The sequence below is a fragment of the Sapajus apella genome, unplaced genomic scaffold (assembly GCF_009761245.1).
Source record: "Sapajus apella isolate SASKATOON/1434 unplaced genomic scaffold, GSC_monkey_1.0 scaffold370, whole genome shotgun sequence".
In the NCBI taxonomy this organism is placed as follows: domain Eukaryota; kingdom Metazoa; phylum Chordata; class Mammalia; order Primates; family Cebidae; genus Sapajus; species Sapajus apella.
The window spans coordinates 45,775-67,448 of NW_022437309.1; the positions used below are offsets into that span (position 1 = coordinate 45,775).

The following is a 21,674-nucleotide window of genomic DNA, read 5'->3' on the forward strand; positions in this document are numbered from 1 at the left end:
CAGAGCTAAAAGAACATGTGCTAACCCAATACAAAGAAACTAAGAACCTTGAAAAAAGGTTAGATGAGATGCTAACTAGAATAAACAGCTTAGACAAGAATACCGTATGAACGACTTGACGGAGCTGAAAAACACAGCACGGGAACTTTGCAAAGCATACACAAATTTCAATAGCTGAATTGACCAAGCAGAAGAAAGGATATCAGAGATTGAAGATCAACTCAATGAAAATAAAATGAGAAGGCAAAATTAGAGATCAAAGAGTGAAAAGAAATGAACAAAGCCTCCAAGAAATATGGGATTATGTGAAAAGACCTAATCTATATTTGATAGGTGTACCTGAATGTGACAGAGAGAATTAATCCAAGCTGAAAAACACACTTCAGGATATCATCCAGGAGAACTTCCCCAACCTAACAAGGCAGGCCACCATTCAAGTCCAGGAAATACAGAGAACACCACAAAGATATTCCTCAAGAAGAGCAACCCCAAGGCACATAATCGTCAGATTCACCGGGGTTGAAATGAAGAAGAAAATGCTAAGGACAGCCAGAGAGAAAGGTCGGATTACCCACAAAGTGAAGCCCATCAGACTCACAGCGGATCTCTTGACAGAAACCCTACAAGCCAGAAGAGATTGGGGGCCAATATTCAACTTCCTTAAAGAAAGAAACTTTCAACCGAGAATTTCATATCCAGCCAAACTAAGCTTCATAAGCGAAGGAGAAATAAAATCCTTTATGGACAAGCAATTGCTCAGAGATTTCATCACCACCAGGCCTGCTTTACAAGAGCTCCTGAAAGAAGCACTAAACAAGGAAAGGAACAACCAGTACCAGCCACTGCAAAAATGTACCAAATGGTAAAGATCATCGACACAATGAAGAAAATGTGTCAACTAACAACCAGCTAGTATCAAAATGGCAAGATCAAATTCACACATAACAATATTAACCTTAAATGTAAATGGCCCAAATGCCCCAATCAAAAGACACAGACTGGCAAATTGGATAAAAAGTCAAGACTATTGGTATGCTGTATTCAGGAAACCCATCTCACATGCAAGGACACACATAGACTAAAAATAAAGGGATGGAAGAAGACTTATCAAGCAAATGGAGAGCAAAAAAAAAAGCAGTAGTTGCAATCCTAGTCTCTGATAAAATGGACTTTAAATCATAAACAAAGGTCAAAAGAGACAAAGCAGGGCATTACATAATGATAAAAGGATCAATGCAACAAGAAGAGCTAATGATCCTAAATACATACTCACCCAATACAGGAGCACCCAGATACATAAAGCAAGTTCTTAATGACCTACAAAGAGACTTAGACTCCCACACAATAATAGTGGGAGACTTTAACACTCCACTGTCAATATTAGACAGATCAACGAGACAGAAAATTAACAAGGATATCCAGTACTTGAACTCAGATCTGGACCAGGCAGACCTAATAGACATCTACAGAAATCTCCACCCCAAATCCACAGAATATACATTCTTCCAAGCACCGCATTGCACTTACTCTCAAACTGACCACATAATTGGAAGTAAATCACTCCTCAGCAAATGCAAAAGAACAGAAATCATAACAAACAGTCTCTCAGACCACAGGGCAATCAAATTAGAGCTCAGCATTAAGAAACTAACTCAGAACCTCAAAACTTCATGGAAACTGAACAACTGCTTCCTGAATGTCGACTGGATAAACAATGAAATGAAGGCAGAAATAAAGATATTCTTTGAAACCAATGATAATGAAGATACAATGTACCAGGATCTCTGGGACACATTTAAAGCAGTGTCTAGAGAGAAATTTATGCAATAAATGCCCACATGAGAAGCAAGGAAAGATCTAAAATCAACACCCTATCATCAAAATTGAAAGAGCTAGAGGAGCAAGATCAAAAAAACTCAAAAGCTAGCAGAAGTCAAGAGATAACTAAGATCAGAGCAGAACTGAAGGAGACAGAGACACAAAAAACCCTTCAAAAACATCAATAATTCCAGGAGCTGGTTTTTTGAAAAGATCAACAAAATAGACAGACTGCTAGCCCAATTAATAAAAAAGAAAAGAGAAGAATCACATAGATACAATAAAAAACGATAAAGGGGATATCACCACTGATTCCACAGAAATACAAACTACCATCAGAGATTACTACAAACAACTCTATGCACATAAACCAGTAAACCTGGAAGAAATGGCTAAATTCCTAGACACTTGCACCCTCCCAAGCCTAAACCAGGAAGAAATTGAAAGCTTGAACAGACCAATAACAAGAGCTGAAGTTGAAACAGCAATTAATAGCCTACCAACCAAAAAAAGCCCAGGTACAGACGGGTTCACAGCCAAATTCTACCAGACGCACAAAGAGGAGCTGGTACCATTACTACTGAAACTATTCCGAACAATACAAAAAGAGGGAATCCTTCCCAAATCATTTTATGAGACCAACATCATCCTGATAACAAAACCCAGCAGAGACTCAACAAAAAAAGAAAACTTTAGGCCAATATCCATGATGAACATAGATGCAATTCAAAAGACTAGGCTCTGAGTTATGTTCTCTGACCACAACACTAGTGAACTAGGCATAAATAGCAAAAGGTAAGTAGGAAATTAAGAAATACTGATGGCTTAAAGAGAGAATCACAATGAAAATTTGCAATTACACTGAATTAAAGAGTAGTAACATATGTGACACTTGTACTACAAGGAAATATATCAACACTTATCTCAAGGAGGAGAAAAAGCAGCAAAATAAACCCAAAGAAAGTAGAAAATAGCAGACAACATAAATTAACCAAAGAGAAAATAAACATACAGTGGAGAGGAACAACAAACCCAAAACCCCAAATGAACCTGATCAGGAAAAAAAAAAGAGAAGGCACAAATAACCAGTATCAGGAAATGAAAAAAGGATCCATCATACATGCTGCAGACAATAAAAAGAAGATAGGCTGGGCAAGGGTTGCTCATGCCTGTAATCACAGCACTTTGGGAAGCCGTGGCTGGTGGATCACCTGAGGTCAAGAGTTCAAGATCAGTCTAGCCAACATGGAGAAACCCCCTCTCTACAAAAACGCAAAAAGTTAGCTGGGCATGATGGCACATGTCTGTAGTCCCAGCTACTCAGGAGGCTGAGGCAGGAGAATCACTTGAACCAAGGAGATGGAGGGTGCAGTGAGCCAAGATGGCGCCACCTGCATTCCAGCCTGGGTGACAGAGCAAGACTCTGTCTAAAAAAAAGAAGAAGATATTACGAGCACTTTTATGCTGATAAATTTTAAAAGGTAAATGGAATGAAAAACTTCTTAATTCAAAACTCCTTAAGAAGAAATAGAGGCTGGTCGCGGTGGCTCACTCCTGTAAACCCAGCACTTTGGGAGGCTGAAATGGGTAGATCACCTGAGGTCAGGAGTTCGAGCCCAGCCTGACTAACATGAAGAAATCCTGCCTCTACTAAAAATACAAAAAATTAGCCAGACTTGGTGGCACATGCTGGTAATCCCAGCTACTTGGGAGGCTGAAGTAGGAGAATTGCTTGAACCCAGGAGGTGGAGGTTGTGGTGAGCTGAGATAGCACCACTGCACTCCAGACTGGGCAACCAGAGTGGAACACCATCTCAAAAAAAAAAAAAAGAAGAAAAAGAAGAAGAAGAAATAGAAAATCTGAATATTTGTAGGACTATTAAAAGATCTTGCTTCAATACTAAACTCTCCCTACAAAGAAACCCTAGGCTCAGATGACTTCGCCTGTGAGTGGTACTAAAATTCTAGAAAGAAATCGTTCTTATCTATACAAACTCTTCCTGGGAATAAAAAAAAAAAAGAAGGAAACATTCCTAATTAATGTTATGAGGTCCTATGTAACCTTGCTACCAAAACCCAAGTTCAACATGAATAAAGGGAAATTATAGGCCAATCTTGGTCGTTTCTAGAGACTGCAAAATCCTAAACAAAATATTAAGAAACCCAAATCAGCAATGTATAAAACAATTCATCATGCCAATTGTTTTTTTTTTCTAGGCATGAAAGTTTATTGCATCATAAATGTAATTCACCACATGAACAGATTAAAGGAGGAAAAAGTCATAGGGTCATCTCAATAGATGCAGATAGAGTCTTTGTCAACATCCAACATTATTTAATAATTTAAAAAATAATCGTGAACAAAAAAATAGAAGGGAACGTTTTTCTTTCTCTGTTTGTTTTGAGACAGGGTCTCACTCTGTCACCCAGTACCCAGGCTGGAGTGCAAGTGGCACAATCTCGGCTCACTGAAGCCTCTACCTACCAGGCTCAAGTGATCCTCCTGCCCCAGCCTCATGAGTAGCTAGGACTACAGGAGCACACCACCATGCCCACCTAATTTTTTGTATTTTTTTTGTAGATATGAGGTTTTACCATGTTGCACAGACTGTTCTTGAATGCCTAAGCTCAAGCAATCCTCCTGCCTGGGCCTCTCCAAGTGCTGGGATTACAGGAATGAACCACCCTGCATGGCCAGAACTTTTTTTTAAACCTGACAAAGGGTGTCTTCAAAACATCACACTTACTGGTGAAATGCTGAAAATGTTGCCTTTGAGAGTAGGGAAAAGGCAGCCGGGCGCAGTGGCTCATGCCTGGAATCCCAGCACTTTGAGAGGTCGAGGTGGGCGGATCACCTGAGTTCAAAACCAGCCTGACTAACGTGGAGAAACCCCTTCTCTACAAAAATACAGAATGAGCCAGGTGTGGTGGCGCATGCCTGTAGTCCCAGCTACTCGGGAGGCTGAGGCAGGAGAATTGCTTGAACCTGGGAGGCAGAGGTTGCGGTGAGCGGAGATCGCACCATTGCACTCCAGACTGGGCAACGAGCGAAACTCCATGTCAAGGAAAAAAAAAAAAAAAGTCAAAAGTTTAGGCTGGGTGCTATACTCCCAGCACTTTGGGAAGCCAGGGTGGGAGATTCGCTTCAGCCCAGGGGTTCAAGACCAGCCAGGGCAAAAGAGCAAAAGAAAAAAACCCCGTCTTTACAAAAAAATACAAAAATTATCCAGGCTTGGTGTTGCACACCTGTAATCCCAGCTACTCAGGAGGCTGAAGTGGGAGGATTGCTTGTGCCCAGGAGGCAGAGGTTGCCGTGAGCCGAGATAGTACCACTACACTCCAGCCTGGGTGACAGAGTGAGACTCTGTCTTAAAAAGAAAGAAAGAAAGTGGAGGAGATCCAAGATGGCCGTTTAGGAACAGCTCAGGATTGCAGCTCCCAGTGAAAGCGCAGAGGGTGAGTGGACGCTGCGTTTTTATTGCCCACAGACTAGGAAATTCCCGGGCAGAGGTGCTCCACGGTCGCCAGTGCGGCTGTTGTGGCCAGCGCTGCTGTGCCGGCCGGCCGGCGCCGACCAGCGCCGCTGCTCTGCCCCGCGCGGCTGCTTTGTCGGCGCCCCGGAGCCGCGGTTCTCCGTACAAAATACACCGGTCCGGGTGCCCTTTTGGCTGGCGATTGGAGCCACGGGAAGTCGCCCATATGCTGGTTCAAAAAGGGGACTGAGCAGAGAACCAGGACAGTAGATTCCAGGGCAAAAAAAAAAAGAAAAAAAAGCGCCACAAACCTCAGTGCCGCTGTTTAAGCCAGCGCAGTGAGTGGCCGCAGGGGAAAACAAACAGACCCCGGCGCCTCTTCAACAGGCGACTGGAACACCAACTTAAAAAAGGCTCTGAGGCAGGGAGCCAGGCGATCAGGCTCGGCTGGTCCCACCCCCACAAAAGAACAGCAACCAGAAACTCTGGATTGAGAGTTTCACAGCAAGCGCAGCTGAACCCGGGACAGTCCAGCTCTGTGGGGGAGGGGCGTCCGCCATTACCGAGGCAGCCCGCCGTTGCCAAGGCAACCCGCCATTGCTGAGGCAGCCCGCCGTTGCCAAGGCAACACGCCACAGCAGAGACTCCGCCCCAACAGAGGCGGGCCACCATCGCCAAAGCAGTTCTAACTACACCCATATAAACAGGACTGCAGGGAAGTTCACTCCGCAGCGGGGCGCAGCCCACAGCAGCTCAGCAAAGCTGCTATAGGCCGACAGTGACTAGGCTGCCTCCTTGCTGGGCTGGGCAGGTCTGAAGGAAAAAAAGAAAAAAAAAAAAAAAAAAAGAAGGCAGCAGCATAACGGAAACTCATAAATAAAGCCCTAAATCCCTGGGACAGAGCACCTGGGAACAAAAAGCAGTTTATGAGTTCTGCTGCAGCAGACCTAAAAGTACCTGCCCAGCAGCTCTGAATGAACAACAACAGAGCTCACAGCTCACCATTTGAGCTCCTATAAAGAAAAGACCGTCTCCTCAAGCAGCTCCCTGACCCCTATATATCCAAAAAGACACCTCATAGAGGAGAGATCAGATTGACACTAGGCGGGTATCCTTCTGGGACAAAGATAGAAGAAGAAGAAAACTGGTAACAACCCTTGCTGTTCAACAGCTGCTGCAGGTGAACCCCAGGCAAGCAGGGCCTGGAGTGAACCTCAGCAGACCTACAGCAGAGGGGCCAGACTGTCAGAAGGAAAACCAAGAAGCAGAAATAACCTCATCATCAACAAACAGAACGTCAATCTGAAAGATTTGAGACCCAATCTGAAAGCCAGCAACTACAAAGTCGACAGGTGGATAAATCCTTAAGGATGGGAAGAAACCGGCGCAAAAAGGATGAAAACACCCGAAACCAGAACACCTCTCCTCCTAAAAGGGATCACAACTCCTTGCCAGCAAGGGAACAAGGTTGGATGGAGAATGAGTGTGATGAAATGACAGAATCAGAATTCAGAAGGTGGGTAGTAAGAAACTTCTGTGAACTTAAAGAACATGTTCTAACCAAATGCAAAGAAACTAAGAACCTTGAAAAAAGATTTGACGAAATGCTAACAAGAATGGACAAAATAGAAAGGAATATAAGTGAATTGATGGAGCTGAAAACTGCAACACGAGAACTTCGTGAAGCATGCACAAGTATCAACAGCCGACTTGACCAAGCAGAAGAAAGGATATCAGAGGTCGAAGATCAACTCAATGAAATAAAACGGGAAGGCAAGACTGGAGAAAAAAGGGTAAAAAGGAACGAACAAAGTCTCCAAGAAATGTGGGACTATGTGAAAAGACCTAATCTACGTTTGATAGGCGTACCCGAATGCGACGAAGAGAATGAATCCAAGCTGGAAAATACTCTGCAGGATATTATCCAGGAAAACTTCCCCAACCTAGCAAGGCAGGCAAACATTCAAGTCCAGGAAATACAGAGAACACCACAAAGATATTCGTCAAGAAGAGCAACCCCAAGGCACATAATCGTCAGATTCACCAGGGTCGAAATGAAGGAGAAAATACTAAGGGCAGCCAGAGAGAAAGGTCGGGTTACCCACAAAGGGAAGCCCATCAGACTCACAGCAGATCTCTCAGCAGAAACCCTACAAGCCAGAAGAGAATGGGGGCCAATATTCAACATCCTTAAAGAAAAGAACTTTCAACCCAGAATCTCCTATCCAGCCAAACTAAGCTTCATAAGTGAAGGAAAAATAAAATCCTTTGGGAACATGCAAGTACTCAGAGATTTCGTCACCACCAGGCCAGCTCTACAAGAGCTCCTGAAAGAGGCTCTACACATATAAAGGAACAACAAGTACCAGCTCAACTAAAGGGCAAAACAGCCAGCTAGCACCAAAATGGCAGTATCAAATTCACACATAACAATATTAACCCTAAATGTAAATGGACTAAATGCCCCAATCAAAAGACACAGACTGGCAAATTGGATAAAAAGACAAAACCCATCGGTGTGCTGTATCCAGGAAACCCATCTCACATGCAAGGATACACAAAGGCTCAAAATAAAGGGATGGAGGAAGATTTACCAAGCAAATGGAGAGCAAAAAAAAGCAGGAGTTGCAATTCTCATCTCTGATAAATTAGACTTTAAAGCAACAAAGATCATAAGAGACAAAGAGGGACATTATATAATGGTAAAAGGATCAATGCAACAAGAAGAGCTAACAATCCTAAATATATACGCACCCAATACAGGAGCACCCAGATACATAAGGCAAGTTCTTAATGACTTACAAAGGGACTTAGACTCCCACACAATAATAGTGGGAGACTTTAACACCCCATTGTCAACATTAGACAGATCAACCAGACAGAAAATTAACAAGGATATCCAGGACTTGAACTCAGACCTGGACCAAGCAAACCTAATAGACATTTACAGAACTCTCCACCCCAAATCCACAGAATATACATTCTTCTCAGCACCACATCACACCTACTCTAAAATTGACCACATAATTGGGAGTAAATCACTCCTCAGCAAATGCAAAAGAACGGAAATCGTAACAAACAGTCTCTCAGACCACAGTGCAATCAAGTTAGAACTCAGAATTCAAAAACTAACTCAGAACCGCACAGCTTCATGGAAACTGAACAACTTGCTCTTGAATGTTGACTGGATAAACAATGAAATGAAGGCAGAAATAAAGATGTTCTTCGAAACCAACGAGAATGAAGACACAACATACCAAAATCTCTGGGACACATTTAAAGCAGTATCTAGAGGAAAATATATAGCAATAAGTGCCCACATGAGAAGCAAGGAGAGATCAAAAATTGACACCCTATCGTCAAAACTGAAAGAGCTAGAGGAGCAAGATCAAAAAAACTCAAAGTCTAGCAGAAGACAAGAAATAGCTAAGATCAGAGCAGAACTGAAGGAGATAGAGACACAAAAAACCCTTCAAAAAATCAATAAATCCAGGAGCTGGTTTTTTGAAAAGATCAACAAAATAGACAGACCACTAGCCAGATTAATAAAAAAGAAAAGAGAGAATAACCAAATTGATGCAATAAAAAACGATAAAGGGGATATCACCACAGATTCCACAGAAATTCAAACCATCATCAGAGATTATTACAAACAACTCTATGCACACAAACTAATAAACCTGGAAGAAATGGATAAATTCCTGGACACTTGCCTCCTGCCAAGCCTAAACCAGGAAGAAGCCAAAACCCTGAACAGACCCATAACAAGGTCTGAAGTTGAGGCAGCAATTAAGAGCTTACCACCCAAAAAAAGCCCAGGTCCAGATGGGTTCACAGCTGAATTCTACCAGACATACAAAGAGGAGCTGGTACCATTTCTTCTGAAACTATTCCAAACAATACAAAAAGAGGGAATTCTTCCCAAATCATTTTATGAGACCAACATCATCCTGATTCCAAAACCCGGCAGAGACTCAACAAGAAAAGAAAACTTCAGGCCAATATCCATGATGAACATAGATGCAAAAATCTTCAATAAAATACTGACAAGCCGATTGCAACAGCACATCAAAAAGCTTATCCACCATGATCAAGTAGGCTTCATCCCGGGGATGCAAGGCTGGTTCAACATACGCAAGTCTATAAACGTAATTCACCACATAAACAGAACCAAAGACAAAAACCACATGATTATCTCAATTGATGCAGAGAAGGCCTTTGACAAAATTCAACAGCCCTTTATGCTAAAAACACTCAGTAAGCTAGGTATCAATGGAACGTATCTCAAAATAATAAAAGCTATTTATGACAAACCAACAGCCAATATCATACTGAATGGGCAAAAACTGGAAGCATTCCCCTTGAAATGTGGCACCAGACAAGGATGCCCGCTCTCACCACTGCTATTCAATATAGTATTAGAAGTTCTAGCCAGAGCAATCAGGCAAGAAAAAGAAATAAAGGGCATTCAAATAGGAAAGGAGGAAGTCAAATTGTCTCTATTTGCAGATGACATGATTGTATATCTAGAAGACCCCATCGTCTCAGCCCCAAACCTCCTGAAACTCATAAGCAAGTTCAGCAAAGTCTCAGGATACAAAATCAATGTGCAAAAATCACATGCATTCCTATACACCAGTAACAGACTTAAAGAGAGCCAAATCAAGAACAAACTTCCATTCACAATTGCCACAAAGAGAATAAAATACCTAGGAATACAACTAACAAGGAATGTAAAGGACCTCTTCAAGGAGAACTACAAGCCACTGCTCAACGAAATAAGAGAGGACACAAACAGATGGAGAAACATCCCATGTTCATGGTTAGGAAGAATCAATATCGTGAAAATGGCCATACTGCCCAAAGTAATTTACAGATTCAATGCTATCCCCATCAAGCTACCAATGACCTTCTTTGCAGAACTGGAAAAAACCACCTTAAACTTCATATGGAACCAAAAGAGAGCCCGCATAGCCAAGTCAATTCTAAGCAAAAAGAACAAAGCGGGGGGCATCACACTACCAGACTTCAAACTATACTACAAGGCTACAGTAATCAAAACAGCATGGTACTGGTACCAAAACAGAGATATAGACCAATGGAACAGAACAGAGGTCTCGGAGGCAACACAACATATCTACAACCATCTGATCTTTGACAAACCAGACAAAAACAAGCAATGGGGAAAGGATTCCCTGTTCAATAAATGGTGTTGGGAAAGCTGGCTAGCCATGTGCAGAAAGCAGAAACTGGACCCCTTCCTGACACCTTACACTAAAATTAACTCCAGATGGATTAAAGACTTAAACATAAGACCTAACACCATAAAAACCCTAGAAGAAAATCTAGGCAAAACCATTCAGGACGTAGGTGTAGGCAAGGACTTCATGACCAAAACGCCAAACGCATTGACAACAAAAGCCAAAATAGACAAATGGGACCTAATCAAACTCCACAGCTTCTGCACAGCAAAAGAAACAATCATTAGAGTGAATCGGCAACCAACAGATTGGGAAAAAATTTTTGCAGTTTACCCATCTGACAAAGGGCTGATATCCGTAATTTACAAAGAACTAAAGCAGATTTACAAGAAAAAAACTAACAAGCCCATTCAAAAGTGGGCAAAGGATATGAACAGACACTTCTCAAAAGAAGACATACGTGAGGCCAACAAACATATGAAAAAATGCTCATCATCACTGGTCATCAGAGAAATGCAAATCAAAACTACACTGAGATACCATCTCACGCCGGTTAGAATGGCGATCATTAAAAAATCTGGAGACAACAGATGCTGGAGAGGATGTGGAGAAATAGGAACACTTTTGCACTGTTGGTGGGAGTGTAAATTAGTGCAACCATTGTGGAAGACAGTGTGGCGATTCCTCAAGGACCTAGAAATAGAAATTCCATTTGACCCAGCAATCCCATTACTGGGTATATATCCAAAAGATTACAAATCGTTCTACTATAAGGACACGTGTACACGAATGTTCATTGCAGCACTGTTTACAATAGCAAAGACCTGGAACCAACCCAAATGCCCATCGACGATAGACTGGATAGGGAAAATGTGGCACATATACACCATGGAATATTATGCAGCCATAAAAAACGATGAGTTTGGGTCCTTTGTAGGGACATGGATGAACCTGGAAACCATCATTCTCAGCAAACTGACAGAAGACCAGAAGATCAAACACCGCATGTTCTCACTCATAGGCGGGTGTTAAACAATGAGAACACATGGACACAAGGAGGGGAGCACTACACACTGGGGTCAGTTGGGGGGAAATAGGGGAGGGAGGGTGGGGGGTGGGAAGCTGGGGAGAGATAGCAAGGGGAGAAATGCCAGATGTAGGTGATGGGGAGGAAGGCAGCAAATCACACTGCCACGTGTGTTCCTATGCAACAATTTTGCATGTTCTTCACATGTACCCCAAAACCTAAAATGCAATAAAATAAATAAATGGGGAAAAAAAAAAAAAAAGAAAGAAAGTTAAGCAATTTGCTGAATATTAAATAAATATACAAAACTATCAAATTTTTTAAAGACCAGCAAAAACCATGTTAAAAAATAAAATTAGAAAGCAAGGAGAAGTTAAAAACAAACACTATAAAACTATGAAAATTTTGAATGGACTTGATAATTTGTTTTTTGTTTTTGTTTTTGTTTTTAAATATTATAGCTCTGAGGGAAATCTGGCTACAGGGCTCGGATTTTCCAGTGTTTCCTTTTGTTTCCCTCTGTCACCCAGGCTGGAGTACAGTGGAGCGACCACGGCTCACTGCAACTTTGCCTCCCAGGTTCAAGCGATTCTCCTGTCTCAGCCTCCTGAGTAGCTGGGACTACAAGCTCATGCCCCCGCAGCCTGGCTAAGTTTTGTATTTTTGGTATAGAGATGGGGTTTCACCATGTTGGCCAGGCTGGTCTCGAACTTCTGACCTCAAGTGATCTGCCTGCCTCTGCCTCCCAAAGTGCTGGGATTACAGGCGAGAGCCACCTATCGCTTGTTTCTGCTTCTGCTTTTTCGTGCATTCTGTTAACCCCTCTGCCACCCACTCTGCAGCAATTAAGATAAATACCTGCAATTTGGGGGCTACCACCTGCCCTTTGGGAGACCCCTTTTTGTCCCTTCTTTTGCTTCTGTAGTTGCAGCTGTCGATGCCCATTTTCTTCTTTACTAGTCACAACAGAAAAGAGTTGAATGAATTAATGAATGAATGAATTCATACAATGAGCCCCCATTCCTGTAGACCCCTTCAATCCAAATCATTATTTAGCTCCTAATGCATTTTACTATAGGTGACCACTGATCATTTCCTGAGCCTTCATTAGATTTTTTAATCTAGTCTAACCCACTGATTTCTGTCCTAAATTCTTTAACCAGTTAGCATCAGCAGTCATCGTGGATTCTGAAATGTACTAGGAGAGATCCTGACATTTTCCCATCTCAGCCAGCGCAGCATCAGCTTGTGGGTCTCTGAGACCCGAAAATTGAGAGTTTTCGCACCCCAGGGGCTGTTCCTGGTGGCTCTGCAGCTGTCAGTGTGCCACAGAACGAATATACTGAATTACACTGTAAATGCTATGGATACCATTTGGATTACCATGAGAAAACGAGAAAGAAGGAAAGTCCAGAGGCTCATGAATATTTAAAGAAGGCAAAGAAAATGATTGGTCTGAAGGCTAAGCTTTACTATAAACAGCACCCTGCTGAGAAAATACAAATGAAAAATACTATCAAGATGCATGAAAAGAGAAATATATAATTATTGAAATATATAATTATTGTAAAGACTCCACAGGTAGCAGGATCTGCCTATCTGCTGGACAGAGAGGGACAATCTCGAGCTAAAGTACTTTACAATATGATAAAACCAAAAAGAAAAGAGAAGGCAGGAAAATGGGAAGTCCTTCTGCCTAAAGTACATGCCCAGGGAGAAGCAGAAGTATTAAAAGTTATTCAAACGGAAAGAGAAAGAAGAAGGCATAGAAGAGGATGGTTGCTGAAGTCTATGTTGGAGATGGCTTTACAAGAAAATCACCTAAATATGAAAGATTCATCAGGCTATGGTCTTGAGTTTCAAGAAAGCCCAGGTAACATGTCCTGACCTGAAAGCCACCTTTTGCCTACCAATACTTGGTGTAAAGAAGAATCCCTCATTCACACTGTATACAACTTTGGATGCTCTTACGAAAGGTACTGTCACTGAAGGAAATGTGAGCGAATTGGCCCTTGCAATGCAAGGAGGCCAAGTTACTTGGGGAAAATATGCCCAGGTTACCAACAATCCTCAAAATGATGGATGCGTAAATGAAGTCTTACTGGTTTGACAGCAATTTCATATACAATTATTAAGGACTACATACCAATTGAAAAAACTGCCATTACTTATAATGTTTCTGAATACTACCAAACAGCCATACATGTCTGCAGTCATCAAGAGATTTATTAAATTATAAACATTAAAATTCCTGAGATTCTCAACTTCACCCCTGCCCTGCCAAGGGATATTGTCAGATGTAAACCAACACCCTGATGACTTCTACAAAGCAACTTGGCTTTCAAAGTTGAACCCAGTCTTCCCTCCTTTCTTTACTCAGTCTACTCCCAAGGGACTCCCAGACCTGATGAGAGGAGTAAGGATCCCATTCCCCAAAGGACCCTAAAGTGTCCAAGGACAAGAGAAGTACAGACCTCGCCTTCTCTGCGGTTCTAGGTGCGAGGCCAGTCCTGCAGAGCATGCAGCCTCAGGCCCTTCCTGCACGTGCTCCCTTCTTCTTGGAGGCCTGGTCCCCAGGCTAACTCCAGGATGGATAACAAAGCACAAACCCAGCTGCGTGATGGCAGGGCCCTCCACCAGCTGTTAGGCATTTGGCCTGAAAAGTCACCACACTTGGTCAGTCCCAGGCACCCACATCATGTTGCTATGAACACTGAAATGCATACTGTTTCTGCAGAAGACAAAGCTTGTTCTTTCCCTGTTTCAACAACTGCAGTCTTTTGTAAACTGGGTTCCTGAGCAAAGAAACACAGGCCAAGGACTACCTAGGACTGGAGTTCTCAATCATGGTGGCCCATTGGACCTATCTGGGCATCTTTTAAATCCCAGTGGCTCAGGCATTATCCCAGACCAAATAAATCGGAGCCTCTAGAGGCAGTGGTTGCCTTGAATGCTCAGCAAGTGATTCCAGTGGGCAACCAGGGCTGAATGCTGTTCTAGATTCGGGGCATAGCACTGTCCCTCCAGCTTCCACTCCCCGGTGACGATCTCTCCTGGACTGCAGTCTCGTGTTTTACCTACATCTCCGAGTTGTGTGATTTTGGCTTTGCATGTTCCTACTTCCCAGATGAGTCAGGCAGGGGCCATTTTACAGAAACCAAGTAGGCGTTCAGGGCCTGAGGGATGCCAGGAGACAGGAAGCAGGAAGCGGGAAGCAGGAAGCAGGTGGAGCACGCTGTCCCTCGTGGGGCAGCGGTTCGCAGCTTTCAGACAAAGGACGTTTGGGCCCTACCCCCAGACCCAATGAACTCATTGGGGTTGAACGCAAGAAATTAGTATGTTTTTAGAGCTCTCCAGTACATTCAGATGCATGGCCAGGGTTGAGAACTGCTGATTGGCATATTCAGAGATTCCAAATCACCCTGCTTGAATCTGTTCTCCTCTGACATGAATATTCTTGTCTTTTAAATTTTCTTTCTTCTCCCAATTATTTCTTTCTTTTATTTCTTTCTTTTTCTGTCTTTGTCTCCTCAGACATGGCTTTGTCTTTTTCTTTCTTTCTTTCTTGTGATGGAGGAATCGCAAATGCATTGCAATGTGCAGTGAAAGGAATCGTGGGGAAGGCCCACTTCGAACCACGGTCAGGTGACTTGGGCAGGCACCAGGAGCTGTGGGCCCATGGGGCCTGGCCTAGGCTGGCACAGCCCTGTCCCCAGTCCTGAGGGATTGTCTCCACAGGGCCTGGCCGCTGGCCCGGCCGCCTCCATGGCTGCCCTGATCCAGCAGCCACACTCATTGTGGTGAACACAGGGAAGCCTCTTCCTGATGCTGAGAAAGGTGGTGTGGAGTGGACAGTGGCCGGAGTGACACCAGGCCCTGCCCCACACAGGGCGGCCCAGCAGTGGGTGATGGCCTGGGCAGAGGCTGTCCCCGTGGAGGGAGACTGTGTGGGGCAGCCTAGGTGTAGAAGATGACCTCAGGGATCTAGCCGTCCTCCACAGATGTCCCGTTGTTGTTCCCGGCCTTCACAGCAGAAGGTGAAGCAGGTCTTGGCGCCCATGGTGGGCAACTCGTGTGTCACCTCGCATAGGCCTTTGGTGCCCTAGTGGGAGTCTGGGCCCTTGAGCGTGGCACAGGCCGTGTAGCTGACGTTGGGCAGCACCTCCACCAGCTCCTTGAACATGACGGGGGAGGTGCTAGCTGAACCTGGTAGCTGAAGCCCGTGTCGTTCTGGCCCAGGACAGTGTTGCTGTTGGTGCCAATGATCTGGATGTTCACTTGGTAGCCAATGGGCCCATGGATGGATCCGCACAGCCCAAATCCCACCACAAAGATGCGCTTGTTGACGGAGAACCTGATGCGGTCTGGTGCGGCTATAGCCCCAGCGACTCTCCACCTGCTGGAAGAGGTTGATGCTGCGCTCCTTCCCGCGCAGGCAGCAGCGGGCCGGTCCATGAACTCCACTCGCAGCTTGGGGTGACGATGAAGCGCAGGAAGAGGCTGACCACCTTGAGGTCCACCAGGATGCCTGACTGTGCAGGGGGCCTGCAGCAAACTCCTGGATGGTCTTAAGTGGGAAGCAGATGAGGCCCAGGGCCTTGCCCAGAACCTTCTGCCTGTTCTCAGGCGTTACCTGCAGCTGCTACCACGGACACTCAGCCTCAGACCAGCGGACGATGGCGTTGAACAGCCGCACTTCACGGATGTCCAGTGTGTCGCGCTCCAGGACAGCCACCAGCGTGTCCAGGTCAATGCCGGTGAAGCCCTCTGCGGTGATGGCGTCCACGGTGTTTCTGTGATGTTCTCCAGGCACAGGCTGGCCAGCTATGGTTCATCGAAGAGTCGCCCCTGCATGAGCAGCATGAAGACGTTGTCGGCTCACAGGTTCTTCTTCAGGAACTCCACGCAGTGGCCTCGAGCGCCAGCACCGCCTGCTTCTCGGTGGTGTATGTATAGCGTGGTCATCACCATCTCCGGGCAATCTGCACCTCGTCCCAGTGGAAAAACTTGAGCAGTGACAGGAAGGCGGCGGGCTCCACGTCAGGCAGCTCTATCTCCCAGGCCAGAGTGCAGTAGCCTGACCTTGACTCTCTGTAACCTCTGCCTCCCGGTCCTGGTTCAAGCAATTCTCCTGCCTCAGCCTCCCGAGTACCTGGGATTACAGGCATGCACCATCACGCCCAGCTAATTTTTGTATTTTTATTAGAGATAGGGTTTCACCACGTGGCCCGGCTGGTCTTGAACTCCTGACCTCATGATCCGCCCACCACGGCCTCCCAAAATGCTGGGATTATAGGCATGAGCCACCCTGCCCAGGCTCTTTCTTCCCTTCTCTCTCTCTCTCCCTTCCTTCCTTCCTTCCTTCCTTCCTTCCTTCCATCCTTCCTTCCTTCCTTCTTTCTTCCTTTCTTCCTTTCTTTCCCTTTCTTCTTTCTTTCTTCCTTTCCCTCTTTTTCTCTCTCTTTCTCTTTCTTTTTTTTTGAGATAGGGTCTGGCCGTGTCGCCTAGACTTGAGTGCTGTGGCACCGTCATGGCTCACTACAGTATCAAGTGTGCTTCTGTGCTCAAGTGACCCTCCCACCTCAGCCTCTCAAAGTGCTGGGATTACAGATGTGAGCCACCATACCTGGCCTCGTTTTCTTCATGTGTGATTTAATTTGAAACTTAATGTTTGCTTATGTTCAAATCTTTCTGGTAAATTTCCTGTGCCAGTGGAGAGCTGCCTCCCTATATAGGAGACTAGACTCCCCATATAGGGACTACATAGGAAGAAACAGATCTTAAAACACTTGAGCGTTAGAACAGACCTGGTTCTCATGAATTTTACATGATTCCACTCCTTTTCCTTTCTAGTATATAATTATACTTCTTTCAAAATACTTTAATTCATTGCCCTAGAGTTCACAATATCGATTTGCAACTAATCTACGTCTACTTTCAAATGACACTTTCCCGCTTCGTGGGCAGTGCAGGAGTCTTCTTACAGAGTTTCCCAATTCCTCTCTCCTCACCCTTCTGACAGGGCTTTTCTTGATTTCACCTGTCCTTCACTAGGGTCCCTAGCACATTGTTGCTATTATTACTTTAACCAGGCAGTGACCTACTAGATCAACTGAGAACAGGAAATGGAGAAGATTTTCTATTGCCTTCACGTACTCCTTTCCCAACACCCTTCCTTTCTTTACGTGGATCTGAGTTTCTAACCTGTATCTCTTCCCTTCTCCATAAAGAGATGCTTTTAACATTTGTTGCGGGGCAGGTTAGCTGGCAATAACCTTTTTTTGCTTGTAGGAGAGAATGTGTGTGTGTGTGTGTGTGTGTGTGTGTGTGTGTTTCTTGAAACAAGGTCTTACACTGTCACCCAGGCTGCAGTGCAGTGGCCAAACACGGTTTACTGTAGCCTCGACCTCCCGGGCTCAAGGGATCCCACCTCAGCCTCCCAAGTAGCGTGCTACCACACTCAGCTAATTTTTTTATTTTTTGTAAAGTTGGGGTCTCACTATGTTGCCCAGGCTGGTCTCAAACTCCTGGGCTCAAGGGATCCTCCTGCCTTGGTCTCTCAAAGTGCTGAGATTTACAGATGTGAGCTACCACGCCTGGCCCTCAGAAAGTTTTTGTTTCTCCTTTGTTCTTTTTGTCAGAGCAAACATTTTTATAACATGGATGTCACCATTTTTAAACCATCATAAAATACAGCATTCTGTAGTCTGTACTACATACACAGTGTTTTCTTCACTTTTGAAGGATACTCTTACTGGATATGGAAATCTAGGTTGATGAGATTTTCTCTTTCAACACTTTAAATATTTCACCCTTTTCTCTTCTTGCTTTCGTGGTGTCTGACGAGAAGCAGGCTGTAATTTTTCTTCATTTCCTATATAAGTAAGCTGGGTTTTTTCTATTGCTTCTTTCAAGATTGTGTGTTTGTCTTTGGTTTTCTCCAGTTTGAATATGATATGTGTAGGTGTTGGTTTTTTTAGTATTTACCTATTCGGTGTTCTCTAAGCTTCCTGGATCTGTGGCTTGGTGTCTGCCTTTATTTTCGGAAAATTGTGAGCCATTATTACTTGCATGCTTCTTCTGCGCTGTTCTCCCTTTCTCCTCCTCATGGTGTTTCAACTGTGCATATATTATACCTTTTGAAAATATCCCACAGTTCTTGTGTAATCTAGTTTTCTCCCCCATTTTTTCTTTGCATTACAGTTTGGGAAAGGTCTACTAACATATCTTCAGGTTGATTCTTTCCTCATCTGTGTCCAGTTTACTGATGGCCTTCTTCATCTCTATTATAGTGTTTTCTTTTTTTTTTTTTTTGAGACAGAGTCTTGTTCTGTCGCCCAGGCTGGAGTGAAGTGGCTCAATCTCACTCACTCAATCTCAGCTCACTGCAGTCTCTGCCAGGTTTAATGCAAGAGATTCTTGTGCCTCAGCCTCCATAGTAGTTGGGATTACAGGCACACACCACCACGCCCAGCTAAATTTTTTGTAATTTTAGTAGAGACAGGATTTCACCATGTTGCTCAGGCTGGTCTCGAACTCCTGAGCTCAGGCAGTCCACCTAGGTTGGAGAACGTTAGAGACAGTCTCGGCCTCCCAAAGCGCAAGATTACAGGCGTAAGCCACTGCGCCCGACCAATTTCTAGCATGTCCTTTGATTCTTAGAGTTTCCATCTCTCTGCTTACATTTCCCATCTGTTCTTTTTCCAATAGAGCCCTTAGCATGTTAGTCATAGTTATTTTAAATTTCTTGTCTAATAATTTCAACATCTGTCATAGCTGGGCATGATTCTGACACTTGCTTTGTCTCTTCAGCCTGTGTTTTTTTTCATGCCTTTTGCCATAGCTTGTCATACATGATTAATTGGGCGAAGAAACGGATGTCCATAGTCTTTAATGCAAGGTTTGACGTTAATCGGATGAGGAGTTGGGCATAATGTTTACTGTAACTTTAAGTGACAGAGCCTTTCAATTCCTCTAGTGTCTCTGGGTTTCCCTAAGAACTTCTGAAATCCTGAGCCTAACAGCTCCCTCAGCTACAATCCCATACTGTTACACTGGAGCCCCGCTGATGTGACAGCAAGGTTTAGGGAATGGAGAAGCATGTTTCTAATTTTATGATTAAATCTTGGTCTTTTAATGTGTCCGTATCCCTGGTGTCTTCACAGGTGTCTTAGCTTTGTCCCACCTACTTAGGTGAGACAGGAAGGCTAGAGGGGGCTGGAGACGGGTGACTGTCCTAGCCCTTCAGTGAGACGGGCTCTTTTTTCCTGGAGAGTAGGCTTTTGTTATGGAGATCGCTCTGGGTGTGTTTATTTTATTTATTTATTTAGAGACAAAGTTTCACTCTTGTTGCCCAGGCTGGAGTGCAATGGCATGATCTCAGCTCACTGCAGCCTCCTGCCTTCAGGTTCAAGTGATTCTCCTGCCTCAGCCTCCCAAGTAGCTGGGATTACAGGCACCCACCACCATGCTTGGCTAATTTTTGTTGTTGTTGTTGTATTTTTAGTAGAGACAGGGTTTCGCCATGTTGGCCAGGCTGGTCTCAAACTCCTGGCCTCAGGTGATCTGCCCATCTCAGCCTCCCAAAGTGCTGGGATTACAAGCGTGAGCCCCCTGGCCTGGCCCACTCTGGGTGTTTTTAAATGGTTAGCTTTCCCTTTCCCTGTCAGAGGCAGGAGGGGATTCTTCTTGGGTCTTCACCAGGAGTCCACATCCTGACTTTGTCAACATTACCACTTAAATATTCCTAACCAATGTGTGGCTCCAGCAGCTTCTGCTCTAGCTAAGGCTTTGCCTGCCTCTGCAGATTGTGGGAGGCGGTTTGCCCTGCAACCTCATCTCTGATGAGTCTAAGATAAGGAGTTGCTTTTCAGTGCGTTGCACTTTCTTTCTTGTTGAAAGGATGGGAATGATGACTTGCAAGCTGTTTACACATTGATGCTGGAATGGAAAGTTGCTTTTCTCTTTTTTTGGTTTTGTAAAAAATGTTCTCAAGGCATGAGGGCTGAGATGGCAAAAAGACCATGTGTCCATCCATCTGCCTTTTGGGAAACAGTCTGCAGTGGAGTTGACCCTCCGTGAAGGGAAGGCTGATGGAGTCTGGTTGATCCTGCTAGGGAGGGCTCCTACTGGCTCTAGGGGCTCAGCGGGCCTGCATCCCCACCCCCATTCCCCTGCCTCATTCTGGCTTCACTATCTCTCCCTTGGACTGGGCTCTCTCCCTCCTCAGACTCCACCCTGCAGTCCACCCTGGGTCCCCCAAAGGATCTTTGTTATCCCCCAAAAGATCCGTGTTGTAGAACACAGGTAACTGTTCAAAAGTTCTCCCCTGACCAGGCTCACACCTGTAATCCGAGCATTCTGGGAGGCTGGGGCGGGCAGATTGCAAACACAGTGAAACCATCTCTCTACTAAAAAAAAAAAATACAAAAAATTGTGCTACCTTTGGCAGTACATACACTAAAAAAAAAATACAAAAAATTAGCAGGCATGGTCCTGCATGCTTGTAATCCCAGCTACTTGGGAGGCTGAGGCAGAAGAATCTCTTGAACCTGGGAGGCGGAGGTTGCCCAGGCTGGAGGGAAGTAGCTCAATCTCACTCACTCAATCTCAGCTCACTGCAACCTCCGCCAGGTTTAATGCAAGTGATTCTGGTGCCGAGATCGCGCCGCTGCACTCCAGCAAGGGCAACAGAGTGAGACCCTGTCTCAAAAAAAGTTCTCCCCTGCTTGAAACTCCTCAAAACCCCTGCACTCCTAGAATAAAGTACAATAAACTACATCTGTGGCATTCACAGATCCTCATGACTCACCCCAGCCTTCCCTTTGCTGCCCACTTCCCAACTCCTGCACGGTATCGGGGGTGCCAGGAACACCTCGAGCTCCTCCTGGGTCCCTGACACACGGTTTGCTCCAGGCTCTCTGCCTTTGCGCATGCTGATCCCTTCCCTTTCCTGCTGGTGAACTCTTTCTCTACCACCAAGACTTTGCCTCCTCCAGAAGCCTTCCCCAAGCACTCCATACAGCCCACTTACAGTGCCATACTCTGGGTCCCACTGATGCCCCATCAGTGCTCCTCAGCGCCAAGCAGCCAAATCCCTGTCTTGCTCGAGGCAGAGGAGCCTGAGACAGATCCTTTGCACCTCCACCATGGCCC

At 44.7% G+C, this 21,674-nt stretch overlaps 2 pseudogenes; one reads left to right on the plus strand and one right to left on the minus strand.

The window, feature by feature from the left end:
- Nucleotides 1–12,581: 12,581 nt before the first annotated feature.
- On the plus strand, nt 12,582–13,693 carry LOC116545786 (annotated as a pseudogene).
- A 1,783-nt stretch (nt 13,694–15,476) lies between these two features.
- Nucleotides 15,477–16,500, minus strand: LOC116545783 (annotated as a pseudogene).
- Between the last annotated feature and the right edge of the window lie 5,174 nt (nt 16,501–21,674).